At 43.2% G+C, this 21,327-nt stretch overlaps 1 pseudogene; it reads left to right on the forward strand.

Annotated features, from left to right (window-relative positions):
• Positions 1-12,728: 12,728 nt before the first annotated feature.
• Positions 12,729-13,073, forward strand: LOC114198419 (large ribosomal subunit protein eL36 pseudogene; annotated as a pseudogene).
• The last annotated feature ends 8,254 nt before the right edge of the window (positions 13,074-21,327 follow it).

The following is a 21,327-nucleotide window of genomic DNA, read 5'->3' on the forward strand; positions in this document are numbered from 1 at the left end:
ACTTTTTTTTTTTTTTAACTTTCAATGTGCTAGATTTTGTTGTTGTTTGGTTTTTGTTTTTTTCTTTTTTTTATTATTAACCTATAATGTATTATTTGTTTCAGGGGTACAGGTCTGTGAGTCATCAGTCTTACACAATACACAGCGCTCACCACAGCACATCCCCTCCCCAGTGTTCATCACCCAGCCACCCCATCCCTCCCACCCCTTCTGCTCCAGGAACCCTCAGTTTGTTTCCTGAAATTAAGAATCTCTTATGGTTGGGGCGCCTGGGTGGCTCAGTCGTTAAGCGTCTGCCTTCGGCTCGGGTCATGATCCCAGGGTCCTGGGAGCGAGCCCCACATCGGGCTCCCTGCTCGGCGGGAAGCCTGCTTCTCCCTCTCCCACTCCCCCTGCTTGTGTTCCCTCTCTCGCTGTGTCTCTCTCTGTCAAATAAATAAATAAAATCTTAAAAAAAAAAAAAAAAAGAATCTCTTATGGTTTGTCTCCCTCTCTGGTTTCGTCTTGTTTCATTTTTTCCTCCCTTCCCCTATGATCCTCTGCCTTGTTTCTCAAATTCCACATATCAGTGAGATCATATGATAATTGTCTTTCTCTGACTGACTTATTTCGCTTAGCATAATACCCTCTAGTTCCATCCACACTGTTGCAAATGGCAAGATTCTTTTTTGATGGCTGCATAATATTCCTGTGTGTGTGTGCATGTGTGCGTGTGCGTGTGTGTACACACATATATAGACCACATCTTCTTTACGCATTCATCTGTTGATGGACCTCTGGGCTCTTTCCATAGTTTGGCTATTGTGGACATTGCTGCTATATACATTGGGGTACAGGTGCCCCTTCGGATCCCTAGATCATAGGGTAGCTCTATTTTCAACTTTTTGAGGAACCTCCGTACTGTTTTCCAGAGTGGCTGCCCCAGCTTGCATTCCCAGGTTTTTGTTTTCTTTTTTTTAAGATTTTATATATTTATTTGAGAGAGAGAGAGTGAGAGAGAGCACAAGAGTGGGGTGAGGGGCAGAGGGAGAACCAGGCTCCCCACTGAGCATCCCGGGACTCCTAGGATTATGACCTGAGCTGCTAAAAGCAGACACCGACTGAGCCACCCCTCAAAAGGACTTTCATCTGCTAAAGAAGACCCTCAGGATCCTGGAGGCCTGGCTATTATCAGACTAAGTTTGTTTTTTCCTCTAGCCACACATTAACATTAAGAGAGTTGGAGGTTTCCTGGAGGAATATCACACATATCCCACCCAGGAATGGGAGGTTGGGGGAGGTTGTGGGATTTCAGCTTGTGCTTTGTCCTCAGCTTGCCTTCTGCTCTCTCATCGGAAACTAGCATCTCACTGTAAGGATAAAGGATCAACTCCGAGCGCCGAATGGTTTTCCCAGGCCCCACTGCCTCTGACCAGAACACTGCATTAGCACTCCCACTTCACCCACTACCCATAATATGGCAAGGACAGCTGAGTTGATGGAGCGTCTTTTGTGGTCCTGCGGGACTAAGCATCTCACAGGCATTTCAACTAGAAGATAAGAAGGAAGCCCATGACTTTTACTCATGGTTGGATTCCCAAGGCTGTCAATCCAAACACGCTTCTTGGGCACCTTTCCCTGAGCCCCGCCAAGCGAGAGCTGTGGAAATACAGAAAATCAGAGCTAGTTGCATTTATGGTACTTAAGGCAGAGTCTGTGAGAAAGTCGAGATCTCATGAAACAGAGGACAAGAGAGTCTAATTGACATTTACAGCCTAAACTGGTAAGCAGACTAAACTCTCAGAGTTACGGTAGCTCAAAGGAGAGCCGAGGTGGAGGATTCCGAGCTGCACTCTTCGGTCTGAGCACTTAAAACAGAGCTGGTCCCAATTGGGAGGTGCTTGTAAGTGTAACATACACTCTGGATTTTAAAAATTTAATACCAGAGAAAAGATTGTAAACATATCTCATTAATAATTTTGAGGGTGCCTGGGTGGCTCAGTTGGTTAAGCGACTGCCTTCGGCTCAGGTCATGATCCTGGAGTCCTGGGTTGGAGTCCCACGTCGGGCTCCCGGCTCAGTGGGGAGCCTGCTTCTCCCTCTGACCCTCTCCCCTCTCATGCTGTTTCTCTCTCGCTTGCTCTCTAATAAATAAATAAAATCTTTAAAAAAAATAATTTTGATATTGATGACATGATGAAATTATAGTATTTTGGATGTGTTGGGTTAGATAAATCATTAAAATTAATTTCACTCTCTTAATGTGGCTACTAGAAAACTTTACATTACCTATGAGACTAACATTATATTTCTGCTGGACAGCTCTGGTTTCAAATAATCTGTCATCAATGTGTTTTAGATGCCAAACTAGTGCTAAGCACTTTATGTCCATTCCCTTATTTGATCTTTGAATCATTTCCATGATTGCATTATTATTCCATTTTACAGATTAAGAAGCTATGATTTAAAGGAGTTAATCATATAGCTATTAAAAAGGGTAAGTTAAAATTACATATATTGGGCGCCTGTGTGGCTCAGTCGGTTAAGCGACTGCCTTCAGCTCAGGTCATGGTCCCAGGGTCCTGGGGTCGAGCCCTGCATCAGGCTCCCTGCTCAGCAGGGAGTCTGCTTCTCCCTCTGCCCCTCACCCTGTTCCCATGCTCTCTCTCTCAAATAAATAAAATCTTTAAAAAAAAAAACTACATATATTGTGGGGGCGCCTGGGTGGCTCAGTTGGTTAAGCTTCTTACTTCAGCTCCGGTCATGATCTCGTGGTCCTGGGATTGAGCCCCACATCAGGCTCCCTGCTCAGCCGAGAGCCTGCTTCTCCCTCTCCCTCTGCTCCTCCCCCTGCTCGAGCTCTCTGTCTCTCAAATAAATAAATAAAATCTTTTTTGGGCGCCTGGGTGGCTCGGTTGTTAAGCGTCTGCCTTCAGCTCAGGTCATGATCCCAGGCTCCTGGGATCGAGCCCCGCATCGGGCTCCCTGCTCAGCGCGAAGCCTGCTTCTCCCTCTCCCACTCCCCCTGCTTGTGTTCCCTCTCTCGCTGTGTCTCTCTCTGTCAAATAAATAAATAAAATCTAAAAAATAAATAAATAAATAAAATATTTTTTTTAAAAAAACCGTGTGTATTGTGATGGAAAGTGTCCATAATAAATTGTTTTTTTAACAATGATCATCCATTATCAGAAAAATAAAATATGCCTATATAATTTATTTTAAATGAAGGCATTGAGTGACTTGCCCATATCCATTCAACTAACTGTGGAGCCAGGACTTGAACTCTGGACCTATGATAACTCCAAATTCATGTTCTTGTCCCCACGAGAACCTACAGAGGTAAGAAGGCTTTGGGACCTGTTAAAATCAAGGGTAGACAGAGACCAGTCTGGAAGGTTCCCTGAGCAGACAGAACCAGCTTAGTCATGCAGACAAAGCTTAATTTAGCTCATTATGCAAGGCTAACTTGACCTGGATTATTCCTTGCTTGTGCCTCTGGAAATGATAAGCAAAACTTGAACTGTTTCCCAGATTGATATGAGGGAACCACTGAAAATTGTAGTATTGTAACCAATTGGTGTGAAGAATAAACAGTCACAGCTTTGTCACTATAATAACCTGCTTTATAGCAATATACTCCTGAGCCTCGTTCCATGTTTTGGTTCGAGTGCTCCCAGTTTGCAAACTGCCTTTTTGGTGTGCGCACAATAAATTTTTCCTATTTACTGCTTCAGTGCTTCATTGTTTTTACTTTGGCTATTTTGAACCTTTGACAGAGGGCGTAAGAGCTGAACTCCCATCCATGTCAGGCCATCTCTCTGCAGTATTCCTGGAAGGCAGACAGCTAGCATCTGCTTGAATACCTCTGGTAATGGGGAGTTCATTACCTTTCTTGGCAGCTTGCCCCATCGTTGGCCACCTGCTTATTAGGATTTTCCTCCACTAAATGAGGAGAAATCAGTCCATCCTAAATTCTGTCCTTGAGTTCCGGATACTCCAAGAGGAGGCAGCCAAGTTGAGTTTAGGCCAAAAGGACGGGCTGGCTTGCACTGGCCTCTAGGGAGAGATCTCAGATGTGGGTCCAGCAGGGTCGTCACTGCTTCATGGGGAAGGGAGCCCTAATCTGCCCTCCACGCCACTCCCACCTCCTCCACTGCCCAGCCCATCCCGCAGACTGACCCAGGTAAATCTCACTTGCTTGATGTGCACGGACGGCCTCCCTGATTGGCTACGGGGCCACAGCTGCAAAAATGTGTGAATTTCCATTCATGGGAAGGCCTCCCACCGCTGAAAGGATAATCATCTGCTCACTGTGCTGACAGGTTCCCATCTGGTGAGGGCTGAACGCTGTGTCTTTAGAAAAGGCAAGCTTCTGGCCCGGCTTTGACAGATTTGCTCAGCGAATCTAAGGGGAAAAAAAGACATTGCTGGGGGTTAGGGACTGGGGGTCGGGGAAGGGGAGAGGCAGAGAGAGAAGAAGAGGAAGAATCTGGGAGGCTAATGAATTCCTTGTGACCTCACTCTCTTTATTCCACTACATGCTCCTTTGCAAAAACCAACGGGGCCACTTCGCCAGCCCGAGACTTAAATGTGTCCAGGGAGACAGATACTCCGAGTCCGAAGACTCGGGGTGCTTTGCTGGCTGCCTGCTCATGGCTGAAAGCCGAGGACAGGAAACAAGAGGAGCAATCTGCTAAAGGGACCCCCCCCGCTCCCTTGACATTGTACGTCAGGGGCCTGCTTTCCCGGTCTGCCCCCCTCCCAGTGACAACAGAGCCATGAACTCAGAACATTTACCGCCAAGGGAATTGGCATCACGGGACCTTACCATGGCCTCTTCCCTCCTCTCCTTGCCACTTTCACTATCAAAACATAATAAAAGAAATGCCCTTCAGGAGTTTGATTTGTAAAGGGTCTGAAGCCTATCATTTGACCCCCAGATTCCCCAGGTCGAGTAGCGAAGCTGTGGCAGGCCCCGTGCGGTCAAGACGGCAGGCCCGCCATCCACCAGCAGCCATGATCAGCTCTGAAAGTTGGTGTCACCAGCACAGTTAGGCTCAAGCAAATCCCTAGTGGCATTACTGATCGCCAGCCACGTCCCGGGGCTTCACCCCAAGGGCTTTGTACACTTGCAACACGTTTGTGAACCAGGATTTATCCTTAATCACCTTTTAGAAACATGGAAAGTGGGCTGAGAAGAATTAAATGACCAGATTACCTAGCCAAAAAATAGCAGAGAGTGGATTTGAACCCAGGTCTCCCAGGTCTGCCATGCTATAAAATCTGTGCTTTAAACAACAAAACCCAGTTTTTATTATGGAACATTTCCAACATACAAAAAAGGCATCATGAACCAGTGCCGTGAACAGCTGCATACCCGACACCAGGTCATAACAATCATCAGCACAGGGCTCCTGTTCCTGCTCTGTGCTCACCCATCCACCTTTACTGGGTTATTATTTTTTAAAGATTTTATTTATTTATTTGACAGAGAGAGACACCTCGAGGGAACACAAGCAGGGGGAGTGGGAGAGGGAGAAGCAGGCTTCCCGCTGAGCGGGGAACAGGATGCGGGGCTTGATCCCAGGACGCTGGGATCCTGACCTGAGCCGAAGGCAGACGCTTAACAACTGAGCCACCCAGGTGCCCCTATTGGGTTATCTTGAAGCAAACATTAGACCTCATGTCATTTTATCCATTAATAGTTCAGTTTGTATCTCTAAAAGAGAAAGATCCTCCAAATCTGTGCTCTTGACTCCCTCAAAATATTGACCCTGAGTGAGAGATTATCACAGAAATGCCCAGAAAAACTGCAAGATTTCCATCGCCCCCAGGGGGAAGTGAAGCATTCCCTGGCTGCCTGTGGCATTCCGTCATAATTTGGGGAGACTACAGTCACTATCTGCTAAGTCTAAGAATGCGCATCTGGCAGCCCAACACCAGGAGGACCTGCTCACCTGGCCACATGGCCAGACTTTTCCTGCCGGTTACCCCTAGCAACATCTAGCTAAAGAAAATGGCACCTAACCAGTCTCTTCCAGAACACATTATTGTGTTGGCTGTCCAGTGCAAGTAAAACACCATTAACATCTATTCAACACATCTACTATGTGTCAGACGCTGAACTAGGAGTTCTTATGTGTCAGGAACCTAATCCTTGATTTTTTTTTTTAATTTTGCTTTGATTTTTGTGGTTCCAATTTCCATGTGGTTTGGAATCTCATTTTAAGCTGAAATATTATGAAAGGGACTATATATAATCCCTTCAAGAGTTGGATTCAACAATCAGCAGTATTTCTTGAGAAAGTATGTGTGCACGTGCGTGTGTAAATCACCTCGTGAGTCACCCCAGAAGTACCAAGAGGAAGAAATGGCTCTGTATTGAACTCTGCAGATACTTTATTAACCTCCTTTTCTCATGCCACAGGGCTTGTGGTTCCTGTCCTGAGAAGTCTAGTAGGGTGGATAAGACAAAGTACACTAATAAGCAGATCTCCAAGGCAGAACACACCAACTGCCACAGCAGATGTAAAAATAACACGTCGTGGGAGTTGAAAGGTGATAGCAGTAATGGGTGACCTGGAGAACTCAGGGAAGCATTGGTGGCACATGAGATGTAGAATGTTCCCCAGGACTCTGTGAGGTGTACGTTGCCACGTACAACAGACTAGAGAGGCCACACACTGGGTCTACTCTCAGCTTCTCCTCACCACGAGAGTGGTGCTAGTCCTCGCCAAGGGTCCCTGGCTCTGGTCCATCTACATTCTTCCTTCTTGAATTGGAGCTGCCCCCTAACTACTCTGGGCTGTCCCCCCCTTACTGTGGAAGCCTGGTTGCCTGCTGGTGACGGCTCTCCATCTCCAGTTGCTGACCCCAGAAGGCTGGGTGATGCTGTAGCTCTCTGCGTCTCCAGCACAAGGTTTGCTCACCGAATCACTGGTTTTCTGCACACTGTGTGGATGACAAAGGGGTCTGAAGACCATCGGAGGAAAGAGTTATGCCTCCTGGAGTCAGGGCTGAAAATAGACCCACGGTTAGGAATTTTACGGGTAGAGGTGTTGGGGGAATGGAACTATAAGCAGAAAGGCACAGAGGCAGGAACAGAGTGCTTTCAGAGAGCCCCACTTAGAGGATGGGCTATGGGGGAAGACAGACCGTGGGGGCACATCTGGAGGAACAGGCTGGGCGCTTGATGAAAATCCATAAATGCATGCCAAAGAGGAACAGAGATAATGGAGAGCGAATGAAGGGACCTGGAGGAATTATCACCAGACCTTAGGAATGTTCCTCTGGTACAGCAAGTATCATGGACTCGGATGGAGGGTAAAAACAGGCCAGGAGATCAGCTAGAAGGCCCAGGGTGTACACTCTTCTGCTCACTTACCATGGCCCCTGGCTGGAATGTAAGCCTTCAACTGGCTCTCAGTATCTTGGGGAGTGGGCCTGCACCGCATTCTTTGTTTTCCCAGGGCCTGGCACATAGTAGGTGCTCATTAAATATTAGTGCCTGGCACATAGTAGGTGCTCAATAAATATCTGCTGAAAGAAAGAAATAGAGAGGGAGGGAGAGGGGGAAGGAAGGAAGAAATAAAGCCAAACCTGTGATATGCTGTGAAGAGGGCTTGGGGAGAGGTGATGGAGGCCTTTCTGCAGCGGTGGAGGAGTTAGAAGTGGGAAAGTGTGTGTGTTGGGTGGGGGGGTAGCCACAGATCGGTCAGTAAGAGCATCTGGGGCCTGGCGAGTGGGAGGAAAGCAAAAACCGAGGAACCTAGGACGACCTGGAGAATGATGGGGCCATTAACAGAAATAAGACAACCAGGAGGAGAAGCAGGTCGGCGGGAAAAGGCAGTAAAAGGATGATTTTCATTTTGGACACTTTGAGTTTCAGGTGCGCCCCCAGAAGCCGTCCGGAAGCTCGGGAAGAAGCTGGGTGCGAAAAGTAGGGGCTGCCGAGGCATCCGCGGAGAGGATCCAGCGGTAACCGTGGGAGTGGGTGAGATCGCGGGGCAGGGAAGGGAGAAGACCAGAGGCCCTGGGGGCAGAGGCTCGAGGAACGCCAGCACCACGGGAAGGGAACAGCAGCTGTTGGAGACCCAAGAGGGAAACCGGGAAGATGCCGCCTGGCGCCGCCGAGGGGGCGGTTTCAAGGGGGAGGTGACCAGCAGGACCAGATGCTTCACGGGTCCGGTGGGACGAGGTCTGAAAGCGAGCGCGCGGGATTTGGCAGCAGGAGGTCACCGGAGCCCTCCGAGGGCGCAGCGACGGCGATGCTCCGGCGGGATCCAGATGGCGCCTGGTGAGAAGGGAGTGGGCGGCGAGAGCCCGGAGGCGGCCGCGAAAGCGCTCTTTGAAGGGCCCTGGCAGCCTCGGGGGAGAAGAAAGGCAGCAGGAGCACGGCGGGGAGGGAGCAGGGCTGGAGGAAGAGGGGCTTTGGGAACGCGTAAGAGGAGAACAGACTTGGAGGCGGGAGAGAGAGGAGCCGGGAGGTGCACAGGAGGGTGACCGAGGGCGTTTGCGGGAGCAGAGCAAAACCCGAGGGGGGGGCGTCAAGAGAGTATATATTTTGGAAAAGCCGACCAATCAAAGCAGCACATAAGTGATAACAATAAGTCCTTACATTGAAAAGCAGTGAAATGCAATCTACAGAGCATTTTAATGTGCTTTCTCTCGTTTAATCCTTGTGAGGGGCATATTATTATCTCTACTAAAATATAAGGAGGTTAAATGACTCACCCAAGATCACACATCTAATAAACAGAAGAACCCAGGATCAGAAAGTCCATCATGAGACATTTATTGATCAAATGTCTGCTCTGGCAGCACTGTGCTCGGTGCCAAAGATTCCCAAAGAGAACAGAAATGATTCCTGCCCCCCGAGGAGCTCACAACCCAGGAGACTGGCCTCCATGCTACTGACCAATGTGCTCCAAGACAGAACTGTGCTCAGACCGAGGAAGAGAGAGGGGTACGACCCAAGGGAGGCTTTCCCGAATTGGTGATGTTGAGCTGAGTGCGCAAGGATAAACAGGAATGAGCTGGTGGACAAGGAGGCTGACAGGGGGAAAGACATGCCTAGCAAAGGAGATTGGCGTGCAAGAGCCTGGAGCCTTTGGAAGCTAAGAGCAATTCACTGTGCAGGGACACAGGGTAGGTGTGGCAAGGTACAGGAGAGGCATGTGCCAAGTCCAGGGTGGGGGAGCATGGCATGCTACCCTGAGGATCTCTAGTCATATCCTTAAGGTGAGAGCACCAGCAAAGGGTTTTAAGCAAGGGAACGATATGAGATTTGTGTTCTAGCACACTGACTCTGGAGGACCCCTGGAGCCACCCCAGGATGGGTTAGAGCAAGACATTATGGGAAGCAGGGACACCAGTTAATATGCAAATGTAGTGGCCTAGGCCAGAAAGGATGAAGCCAGCCTGGATGGGGCTGTGGCCTTTGTAATGGACTAGAGGACGAATATTCCTATGTATGTGATGAAAAAACTGGCCAGCCTTAGAGGAGGAAGGAGAGAAGGAAATATGGAAATGGAAGGGTCTAGGATGACACCCAGCTTCTGGCTTGAACAGAAGCAGAAAGAGAAGGAGATATTGGTTGGAGATGGGGTGTTGAGTTCAGGACATATTGGGTTGAAAAACCCATGGATATCTGGGTGGAGGTACTCGGCAGGTAGTTGGATATGGGATCTGGGGCTTCTGGGGAGGCTGACCTGAAGATCTATCTTTGTGCATCTCAACATAAGGCAGTGGTTGGAACCACGGATGGGGGTGAGTATGTGGCTGGGGGAGAGAAAATGGTCTCTCACACAGCCTTCAGGAGCATTGGCACTTAAGGAGTAGGTGGATGAGAAGGGGCCCCTGAGAAGGTGGTCAGAAGGAGAGGCCAGAGAGGTAGGACAGAAAAAAAAAGAGAAAGGGATGTTCCAGAAGATGCTGAGATACAATGGGTCACCTGAGAAGATGTACGGAGGACTAGAATACCATCTTCGTTCCTTTTCAGGGCGGGAGGAGATGATTCCCTCTGGGTTGGTCAGAGAAGCTTTTAGGAAACAGAAGGAAAGTGAGAAAAAAAAAAAAGCCCTTTCGAGCTGAGAAGTGGAAAGAGAGGGTTACGCCACCTTGTCTCCTCTTTGCCGTGTTTTCTTGACTCCGGCTGCAATAATCAGGACATTCATAGAAAATAAAGCATGTTATTTGATGAAATGCTGAGAATCAGATGTTCAAAATGTTTCAGTGACGTGCTTCGAAACCAGACATGCTAAAAATGGAGACCATCCAATGTGATCGTGCTGTCCTTAAAAATATTCCTTTGATAAACATTAAACTGTTCTCTTTACCAGAAATGTTAACAAGGAAAATAAATAGCCGGGCTGCTTAGGAGTGTTTCAAAATTGAATTTTAAACCATAAAAGAAAACAAGAGGAAAAAAAGCAAAACAAAACAAATCCAAAACTGCATGAACATTGCAGACTTCAGTTGCCCTTGAAATCTTTTTCTCTGTCTAAACGTTACATAATTCTTCATCAGCCCAAGCTATCAGGTTCACATGCTAAAATTCAGTGAGTAGGTGTCATACCTAAAGGACAGGATGCTGAGAGGGAAAAAATGATATAAAGAGATGGGAAAAGGGTTGACACATAAAAGCCTGAGGATTTTCTAGAGGAACTTTAAGAATATTATTGATACACGTTCCATAGAAACCATACTTCACATTCTGCATTTTGGTCTTTTCCTGGGCCAGCAATATGCAGTATGACGCTTTCCCATGAAGCTGGGCAGGGCAATCAGGAACATAAACAATCGATACACTTACAACCATTCTGTACCCATACCACCATTTTACACTTTCAGTACAGTATTCAGTTAATCACATGAGATATTCAACACTTTATTATAAAATAATAGGCTCTGTGTTTTGCCCAGTTGCAGGCTAATGTAAGTATTCTGTGTACACTTAAGGTAGGCTAGGCTAAGCTATGATGCTCCACAGGTTGGGTGTATTACATGCATTTTCGACTTAACAATCTTTTCAACTTACCATGGGTTTATCGCGAAGTTTACCCTATTGTAAATGAAGGCAGATCTGGAAATCTAATGCTTCCACCTGGAGGGTTTGCAACCAAAATGGGCTATCTTGGTTATTGGTACCACATGAAAGTAAAACTAACTCTTGAGAATATGTACCCAAAGCTAGGCCCCGCACAAGTTTACAGCCCATATGTGTATTAGTTGTTTGATCTGAAAAGCCTTCAGCAGAAAATTTAACGGAAAGGGGTCCTCAGTGCCTGAAGTGCTGGAAGAAGCAAATGCAAATCCTCTCTAGATGAACCCACCTTTATCTCAGGGTCCCCCCAAAAATTCCACAGGTAAAATTTTAAGAAATGTAAGCTCACAGTGAAAATCATAAAACCCAAGGAAACAAGGCACCACGAGCAAGAGAAGCTGAAACACAGACTGCAGATTCAGATGTACCAGACTTTAGATATAGGAATTATTAGAAACTTGATATAAAATAACTATTTTAGAACTTTTAAGAAATAAAAAAAGGGATTCATAGGAGTAAATGAGACTGCAAAAATGATCAAGCAGTTTGCAAAAAGTAAATAAAATTCTGGAAATGAAAGGCGCTTGGGTGGCTCAGTCTCTCTCTCTCAAATAAATATAATCTTTAAAAAATATTCTGGAAATGAGAATTGTAATAATTAAAACATAAAACTCAGTGGACAGATTTAATAGCAGACAGACACAGTGAAAAGGGAATTCATGAGCTAGAAGACATCTGAAGAAATGTTTCAGGCTGAGCACAGTGAGACCAAAAAAATGGGAAATGGAAGGATACTCAGATTCAAGAATCCCAGTGAATCCCTACTAGAAATAAAAGGAAATTGCATTCCAACACATCATAATAAAATTGCAGAACACCAAAGACAGACTCTAGATTGTAAATGCAGAGAGAAAAGTCAGATAACTTCAAAGCTGCAGCAATTAGACTGATAGCTGATATCTTAAGAGCAACAATAAAAGTAAAAAGATAATGGAATTCACTGTGCTGAGAAGAAATTGCAATCAACCTAGAATTCTATACCCAGTGAAAATCTATAAAGAACAAAGGTGAAGGGTGCTGGGCTGGCTCAGTCAATAAAGCACAGAACTCTTAATCTCTGGGGTTGTGATTTCAAGCCCCATGTTGGGTGTGGACCCTAGTTAAAAAAAAAAAAAAAGAACAAAGGTGAAAGGAAGGAATTTCAAACAAATAAAAACTAAAAACATTTGCTACTAAAGAGCATCACCTAAGGAAATTTCAAAGTATGTTTTTGTTTTTTGGGAGTTTTTTGAGAAAGACAAAGTGTGTGAGCAGGTGCATGCAATCTGGTGGGTGGGGCAGAGGGAGAAGGAGAGAGAATCCTAAGCAGGCTCCACGCTCAGCATGGACCCCAAGGCGGGGCTCAATCTCACCACCCTGAGATCATGACCTGAGCCAAAATCAAGAGTCAGACGCCCAACCAAATGAGCCACCCAGGCGCCCCTCAAAGTATGTATTTCAAGTGGAAGAAAAGTAATCTCAGATGGAAGGAATGAGATAAAGGAAGGAGTGAAAAGAGACCAAAGTGGTAAAATAATGAGTCAAATATGGACTATCTATTTTACTGATCGACTATTTACTGCTTAAAACTACAATAAATTCCCATGGCATTGAAAAACTAACAGAAGGCTATCTGGCCCCCCGGGGTTGCAGTATAGGTCCGGCCATGGTTCTGTGCTATCCCATGGCCATGGATCTCAACCAGGGGCACGAGGCGACCAAGAACGTGAGCAAGCCAACGCACAGCTATGGCCTCCGGTGCCTCATCAGGCACACCACGTTCCTGTGGGACATCATCCAAGAGGTGTGCAATGTTGCTCTAAATGGTACATGAACTCCACACCAGGGAGCTGCTCAAGGTCTCCAAGGACAGGCAGGCCTTCAAGTTCATCAAGAAAACAGTAGAGACACCTATCTGTGCCAAGAGGAAACAAGAGAACTGAGCAGTGTCCTGGCCACCGTGAAGAAAGCAGCTGCCGAGGGGACCAAGCCCCCTCCCCGCTGTGAGTAATAGAAGCTTTACAGAAAAAACAAACTAGCAAGAAAGAACTCAAACACACAGCCCAATAACACTTAAGTCAGAAGATGGGTGATGGGAATTATAGTGTTTTAACGTCCTTACAGTGTTTGGAAGAAGGCAAAAGAATGAAGATCTATTTTGGATGAGTTAAGTAGGCAAGACACATTTTTAGATCAAAGGCTTAAAGTCTGAGAATAGTATACTTAGCTTCCACACTAATAGAAGAAGACACATGAGGGTGCCTGGGTGGCTCAGTTGGTCAAGTGACTGCCTTCAGCTCAGGTCACGATCCTGGAGTCCCAGGATTGAGTCCCGCATCGGGCTCCCTGATGAGCAGGGAATCTGCTTCTCCCTCTGACCCTTGCCCCTCTCATGCTCTCTCTATCTCATTCTCTCTCTCAAATAAATAAATAAAATATTTTTTTAAAAAAAGAAGACACGTGAAATGATAAAAAGTAATTTTTAAAAAGTTAAAAGAGAAGAGGAATAAGCATCAAAAGGGAGAAAAAATACAGTTGACCCTTGAACGACATGGGACTTAGGGGCACTGACTCCCCATGCAGTCAAAAATCCACGTATAACTTTTGACTCCCCCAAAACTCAACTACTAATAGTCTACTGTTGACCGGAAACCTAAATGATAACATAAACTGTCGATTAATACTTATTTTTTGACTTGTGTCACTTCTATGCTAGAATATTTAATTTCCAATGTGAGACCATCCAGTCCTCACTTCTGCTGTGATGGTCATAGAATCATGTTGAGACGCAGCCTCCAACTGCCTTGGGTCCCCGAGTCACTAAATGAGCAACTAGCATTTGACATATAATGTGACCAAGAAATAAATCTTTGTCGTTCAAAAAAAAAAAAACCCACTTAATTTTATATGTATTATATACTCTATTCTTACAATAAAGTAAACTAGAGAAAAGAAAATATTATTAAGAAAATAATAAGGAAGAGAAAATATATTTACAGGACTGTACTGTAAAAAAAAAAAAAAAGAACATGTATAAGTGGAATCACATACTTCAAACCCATGTTGTTCGAGGGTCAACTATAAACAACAATTTAAAAAAGAAAAATAGGGGCACCTGGCTGGCTCAGTCAGTAAGGCATGTGACTCTTGATCTCAGGGTTGTGAGTTCAAGGCCCACTTTGGGTGTGGAGATTACTTAAATAAATAAACTTAAAAAAAATAAAATAGGGCGCCTGGGTGGCTCAGTTGGTTAAGCGACTGCCTTCGGCTCAGGTCATGATCCCGGAGTCCCGGGACTCGGGGATCGAGTCCCGCATCGGGCTCCCTGCTCAGCAGGGAGTCTGCTTCTCCCTCTGACCCTCTTCCCTCTCGTGCTCTCTATCTCTCATTCTCTCTCAAATAAATAAATAAAATCTTTAAAAAAAAACAAAAAAAATAAAATAAAGAAAAGAATAATTTATTAGCAATGTGCAATGCAATAGATGCTGCAGTTAAAAGATTGTCAGAGTAGAGAAAAACCCAGCTCTATACAGTTTATTAAAAAAACTCACCTAGAACAGAAAGATGGAAATCAAAAGAATGGGAAAGACACACTAAGCAAATGCTAAGTAAAAGAAAGCTGATATAACTATGTAAGTATCAGACAAAATGTACTTGAAAGCAAAAAAAAAATGTTATTAGGTAAAAATATTATTAGATCACTATACATATAATGATAAAAAATATATTGCAAAAACTGACAGACCAAAAGTGGAGGCTGAAAATCTATCATGATAATGGGAGATAGTAAGCAATACCACTCTTCAGTGACCAATAAACCAAGCAGGCAAAAAAAAAAAAAAATCGTAAGTATTTATGAAATTTGAATAGCACCATCACCAAGCTTAATTTAATGGATATACATAGAACAATGCCAAAGCAACATTCCAAAACTGTACAAGGACAGAATGCAGAAAAAATATTATATACCAAGTTCACTCATAAATATAGATGCAAATATGATAAGTAAAATATTAACAAACTTGTCAGCAATATTTAAAAAGGTAATAGGTTATTACCAAGTTGGATTTATCCCAGGAATGCCTTATAGATTTAATATTAAGAAATCAACTAATTATTCATTCTTTTAGGTGTGATAATATATTGTGTTTTTGTAGGAAAATGTCCTTACACTTAGGAGCTACATGCTGAAGTATTTCATGGGTGGCGTGTAATGATATCTGCAGGTTACCTTCAAATGGTTAAGAAAAAAAATATATATATATTAAATTTATACACATGTATGTATAGATAGATATGATACATAGATAAGGCAAAAATAATAAAATGTTAACGACTTTTGTACCTAAGTCATAGATATATGTGTGTTCATTTTACTATTCATTAACTTTTATGTACATTGGAAATTATTCATAATGAAAAATTATAAAAAAGAAAACCAAGTAATGAAATTTATCGCATTAACTGAATAAGGGAAAAAGTCTGACAGAATTGAATATCCATTAATGATTTTAAGAAAGAAAAACTATTAGCAAGCATAATGGTGATATATAAAGACCATTTCTGGGGCGCCTGGGTGGCTCAGATGTTAAGCGTCTGCCTTCAGCTCAGGTCATGATCCCAGGATCTGGGATCGAGCCCCGCGTCGAGCCCCGCGTCGAGCCCCGCGTCGAGCCCCGCGTCGAGCCCCGCGTCGGGCTCCTGGCTCAGCGGGGAGCCTGCTTCTCCCTCTCTGGCTGCCTCTCCCCCTCCTCATGCTCTCTCTTTCTTTCTGTATCTCTGTGTCTCAAATGAATAAATAAAATATAAAAAATAAATAAATAAAAATAATTTCCTTTAAGGCTGGAAATAAGACAAAAATGGCTGATTTTCTATATTGTACTGGAGACCAGCAGAGTAAAAGCAAGTATAAAAATTGGAATGAAAGAAGGGGCGCCTGGGTGGCTCAGTCGTTAAGCGTCCGCCTTCAGCTCAGGTCATGATCCCAGGGTCCTGGGCTCGAGCGCTGCATCAGGCTCCTGGCTCAGTGGGAAGCCTGCTTCTCCCTCTCCCAATCCCCCTGTTTGTGTTCTCTCTCTCACTGTGTCTCTCTGTCAAATAAATAAATAAAATCTTTTTAAAAAATTGGAATGAAAGAAACAAAACTGTCATTATTCATAGATAATAGGATTATTTACTTGAAAATCTCAAAGAAGCTATAGGTATAGTTACAAGAATTAATAAGAGAATTTAGCAAGCGTTAGATACAAAAACCGATAAATGAAAATCAAGTGCATTTCTATATACCATCTACTGGTAGAAATTGTACTTTCATTTTTTTTTTAAAGATTTTATTTATTTGACAGAGAGAGACACAGCAAGAGAGGGAACACAAGTGGGGGAGAGGGAGAAGCAGGCTTCCCGCTGAGCAGGGAGCCCCATGCGGGGCCCGATCCCAGGACCCTGAGATCATGACCTGAGCCAAAGGCAGACGCTTAAGGACTGAGACACCCAGGTGCCCCTATTGTTGTTTGTTAAAGTAAACATATGTTTCCATGCATGATTTGTATGCATGCATGCATGATTTTGTATGCATGCCATATTTCTCTTAAAATTTTAAGCACATATAAACCCGTGCTAAAACAATAATGAAAAACAAGGAGATATAGAAGCACAAATTCGGGATAATGGTTACCTCCGAGGGGAGAGGGAAGGAAGGGGACCCTAGGGAACTTCAGAGGTCATGCTGATTTTTTTTCTAAAACTGAGTGGGGGAGTAGACACCAGAGTCCCTTACATTGTGATTCTTTACTCCTTACATGTATTTTACTCATTTTATTTATTCAATAGTTAATAAATGTAATTTTTAAAGAAAACCTTAATATATGTGTATATCTTTAAAGTTCAACTTTATGGGGCGCTTGGGTGGCTCAGTTGGTTAAGTGTCTGCCTTCTGCTCGGGTCATGATCCCAGGGTCCTGGGATCCCAGTGTCCTGGGATCGAGTCCTGAGTCAGGCTCCCTGCTCAGCTGAGAGTCGGCTTCCCCTTCTCCCTCTGCTGCTCCCCCTGCTTGTACTCCCTCACTCTCTCTCTGTCAAATAAATGAATAAAATCTTTAAAAATAATAAAGTTCGGCTTTACCGGTAAATTTGTCATGTGTCAAACATTGAGGCCAGCTGCTTCATCGGGCTACTTGTCTAGGCTACTTCTTCTCTAATACCTTTGTGAAGCCATTGGATGACCACCATGGTCTTGAGACGTGATGAATGGACAACTTCAGAGCCTAATAAACGATCACTCTCCTTTATGCAGGTGGTTAAAAGGAGAACGTGCCCTCCTTTGGGCTATATTAAAGTTCTCCTGCAGCTCCATCATTTCCTTACAGAGTAGAAATTGGGCCACTATGTCCCTTGGCTGCATTCAGCCCATTAGCTTTCTCTTTTTCCCAACATCAACAAAGAAACAATACGGAAAATACAACCACATAAAAGATCCTGTCATATTTGACAAAGGAAACATTTTTCTAGGATGAAGTACCAAGTATCTCTATTCTATCAGAAAGTGAGTAGGGCTTATCATGGGGGGCCAGAGAGCCATTTGGCTGAGCCCTCACAGTCACAAAAGAGCTCAAACTTAGATCTTTGACTTCATCTCCAAATGAGATTACAATACAGTCACAAAGACACACAAAAGAGATAAAAACATTTGTTACGCAGTTTTAAGTGTATGTCTCCATACCAGGCCACACTTCCTGTAGGTGTCCTGAGAATTAATAGTTGTTATGAGTCCTTTCGTTATCTTGGGACCAGCAGTTATATGGCAAAGTGGTTTTTGTTTGGAATTCTAATTTATTAAATGTAAGTATTTAAAAATTTAGTGCAAATTTTATAACACTTCTTTAAATGAATAATTACAAAATTATTCATTTTGTAATAAATCAGGAGACTTTAAAACTTAGGGTTGCCAGATGTAGCAAGGAAAAATACAGAACACCCAGTTAAATTTTAATTTCAGATAAATAAAGTAATTTTTTGGATGAATATGTAGCATACAAAATTAGGGACATATTTACACTTAACAAAGTGTTTACTGTTTATCTGAAATTAAAATTTAACTGGGTGTCCTGTATTTTATCTGGCAGCCCTAGTAATGACATACTCAGTCTTTCCATTTCTGTGTACCCTGGCGTGGGCAGAAAAAGCAAGTAACATTCATTGAGTGTCTGCTGTGGATCAGCCAAGTACATTACAAGTGAGATCTCATTTAAATCTTGCCACAGTCCTATGGCACAACCCTATATTATCACTCCACAGTCCTATGACACAGTCCTATCTTATCACTCCATTTTATAAGTAAACACAAAGCTGGTTATTTACTCAAGGTGAGACAGCAGACATGGGATGGATGAAGAATCAAATTCAAGTTTGCTTCCCCAATCTGTACTTTCTCTCTCTCAGTGCACTTTCTACCAGAAAGCTTTCACATGGCTTTTTTAAAGATTTTAATCAAAAAGAGATAGAGTTCTCTTGCCATTTGCAACGACATGGATGGAGCTAGAGAGTATAATGCTAAGCAAAATAAGTCAGACAGAGAAAGACAAATACCATATTATTTCACTCATATGTAGAATTTAAGAAACAAAAAAGCAAAGGAAAAAAAATGAGAGTCAAAGCAAGACTTCTAATCATAGACAACAATCTGATGGTTACCAGAGGGGAGGTGGGGGAGTTAAATGGGTGATGGAAATTAAGGCGTGTGCTTGGGATGAGCACAGGGTGATGTATGGAAGTGTTGACTCACTATATTGTACACCTGAAACTAATATAACACTGTATGTTAAGTAACTGGAATTAAAATATAAACTTTAAAAAAAGAGAGCATTCTGGAAATACTCCAAAGGCTTTTTAATCAAACCTTAATATTCCATGTGAAATATTTTATTATATCTAATTAAGTGTGTTTGCATGGCATGGAATGTAATAATAAATGAAATCTGCATAGCCTGACATGTTTCAAGGAATTTTAATGAATTTTGCCTTAGGAAGGTCAGATAATCTCTTTGGAGCTGGGTTTCCTCATCTGTGAAAAGAAGGTGTTTTGTGACAACTAACGTGCTTTCCAGTCCTCTACCTTTGGGATTTCCACGCCTCATGCGGGGCGGCGGGGGGGTGGGTGGGGGGCGGGCGGGGCGGGGAACGACGTATTAAGATCTTTTACGGCTCTCTGCTGCCACCTGCCGGAAAAATTACAGCGCCCATTTCTGCTTGAAATGCGCTCTGTTCAGTGACCAGCCAGTACCCTTGATCCTGAGGCTTGTTTACTTAATAATTTCAGTCAATTAATGAGAATTATAGTTTTCTGAGTTTTCTCAGTTTCAGTGTTTTCAATTTGTAAAACAGTCCAAATGAGTCAAGCCTGAACTTTGACCATCTGGAAATTAATTTTTTAGCAGGTTTTCCCACAGGGATGTACTTTTTATACTTGTCCAGTGTTTTGCAATGACTATCCTGCCAAATCTACTCACATGGAATTTGCTTTAATACTTGCCATTAGTAAAAACAAAACAAAACAAAAAAATTGCCATTAGTGTTGCATTCATGAGGTCTTATAAAAAGTATTTAGTAGAACAGAAAAAAAGATATTTTGCTTAAAGTATCTTTTAAAGATTTCTTTCTTTTTTTTAAAAGATTTTATTTATTTATTCATGAGAGAGAGAGAGGCAGAGGGAGAAGCAGGCTCCCCACTGAGCAGGGACCGGATCCCAGGACCCCAGGATCATGACCCAAGCCGAAGGCGGACGCCTAACTGACTGAGCCACCCAGGCACCCCTAAAGTCTAGTTTTTTTAACTGGAAAAAAAAAATTCCTAAATTAAAGGCTGGGTTGTATGTTCACTATACTGGAATTAAAATAAAAAAACTTAAAAAAATTAAGGCTCAGTAATGGCCTTAAATTTTTTTTTTTACAAATAGACTATTTTTTAGAGCAGTTTTAGGCTCCCAACAAAATTGAGTGGAAGTTATAGAAGTTTTCCATATGCCCGTGCCCCACCCTTACACACGCACAGCCTCCCCCTGCATCAGCATCCCCCACAAGAGTGGTACACTTGTTAAAACTGATGAACTTATATAGATACATCACTGTCACCCGAAGTCCACAGTTCACATGAGGGTTCACTCTTGGTGTTGTACATTCTATGGGTTTTGACAAATGTATCATGACATGTATCCACCATTATAGTATCATACAAAATATTTTCAGTACCCTAAAAATCCTCTGCATTCTGCCTCTTCAATCCTCCCTCCTCCCCAGTCCTTGGCAATTCCTGGTCCTTTTACTATCTCCATAGTTTTGCCTTTTCCACATGTTATGTAATTGGAATCATACAATATGCTGCCTTTCAGACTGACATCTTTCACTTGGTAATATGCATTTAAGTTTTCTCTGTGTCTTTTCATGGTTTGATAGCTCATTTCTTTTTAGCACTGAATAATATTCCATTGACTGGATGTACCGCAGTTTGTTTACCTGTTCACCTACTGAAAGACATCTCGGTTGCTTTCAAGTTTTGGCAGTTATGAATAAAGCTGTTATAAACATTCATGTGCAGGTTTCTGTGTGACATAAGCTTTCAACTCCTTTGGGTAAATACCAAGGAGCATGATTCCTGGATCATCTGGTAAGAATATGTTCAGTTTCGTAAGAGATCACCAAACTGCTTTCCAGAATGGCTGTACCATTTTGCATTCCCACCAGCAATAAATCACAGTTCCTATTGCTCCACATACTCACCAGCATCTGGTGTTGTCAGAGTTTGGGATTTGGGCCATTCTAATAGGTGTGTCCTGGGATGGTTGTTTAAATTTGCAGTTCCTTGATGACAACATGATGATGTGGAGCATGTTTTCATCTGCTTATTTGCTATTTGTGTATCTTTTTCTGTGAGGTATCTCTTCAGGTCTTTTGCTCATTGTTCAGTTAGGTTGTTCATTTTCTTAGTTGAGTTTTAGAAGTTCTTTGTATATTTTGGATAACAGTCCTTTATAAACTATGTCTTTTGCAAGTATTTGCTCCCACTCTGTGGCTCATTGGCCTTAATTTTAAAACAAAACCACTTTCCAGAATTCCCATCATAACGCTAAAAGAGCAGTCCGAATAATTCAATCATAAAATATAAAATATAGGACTAAATATATTGCCAGTTGAGGCTGAGTCAGCTTCAGAGGGTGGGAGCCAACAGCCGGTCCCTTCATATCTGAATCCACATTATCTCAGGGTTTTGTTGT

The sequence above is a fragment of the Eumetopias jubatus genome, unplaced genomic scaffold (assembly GCF_037043125.1).
Source record: "Eumetopias jubatus isolate StellerSeaLion01/CBP00866 unplaced genomic scaffold, mEumJub1_p1.0 scaffold_10, whole genome shotgun sequence".
Lineage (NCBI taxonomy): Eukaryota > Metazoa > Chordata > Mammalia > Carnivora > Otariidae > Eumetopias > Eumetopias jubatus.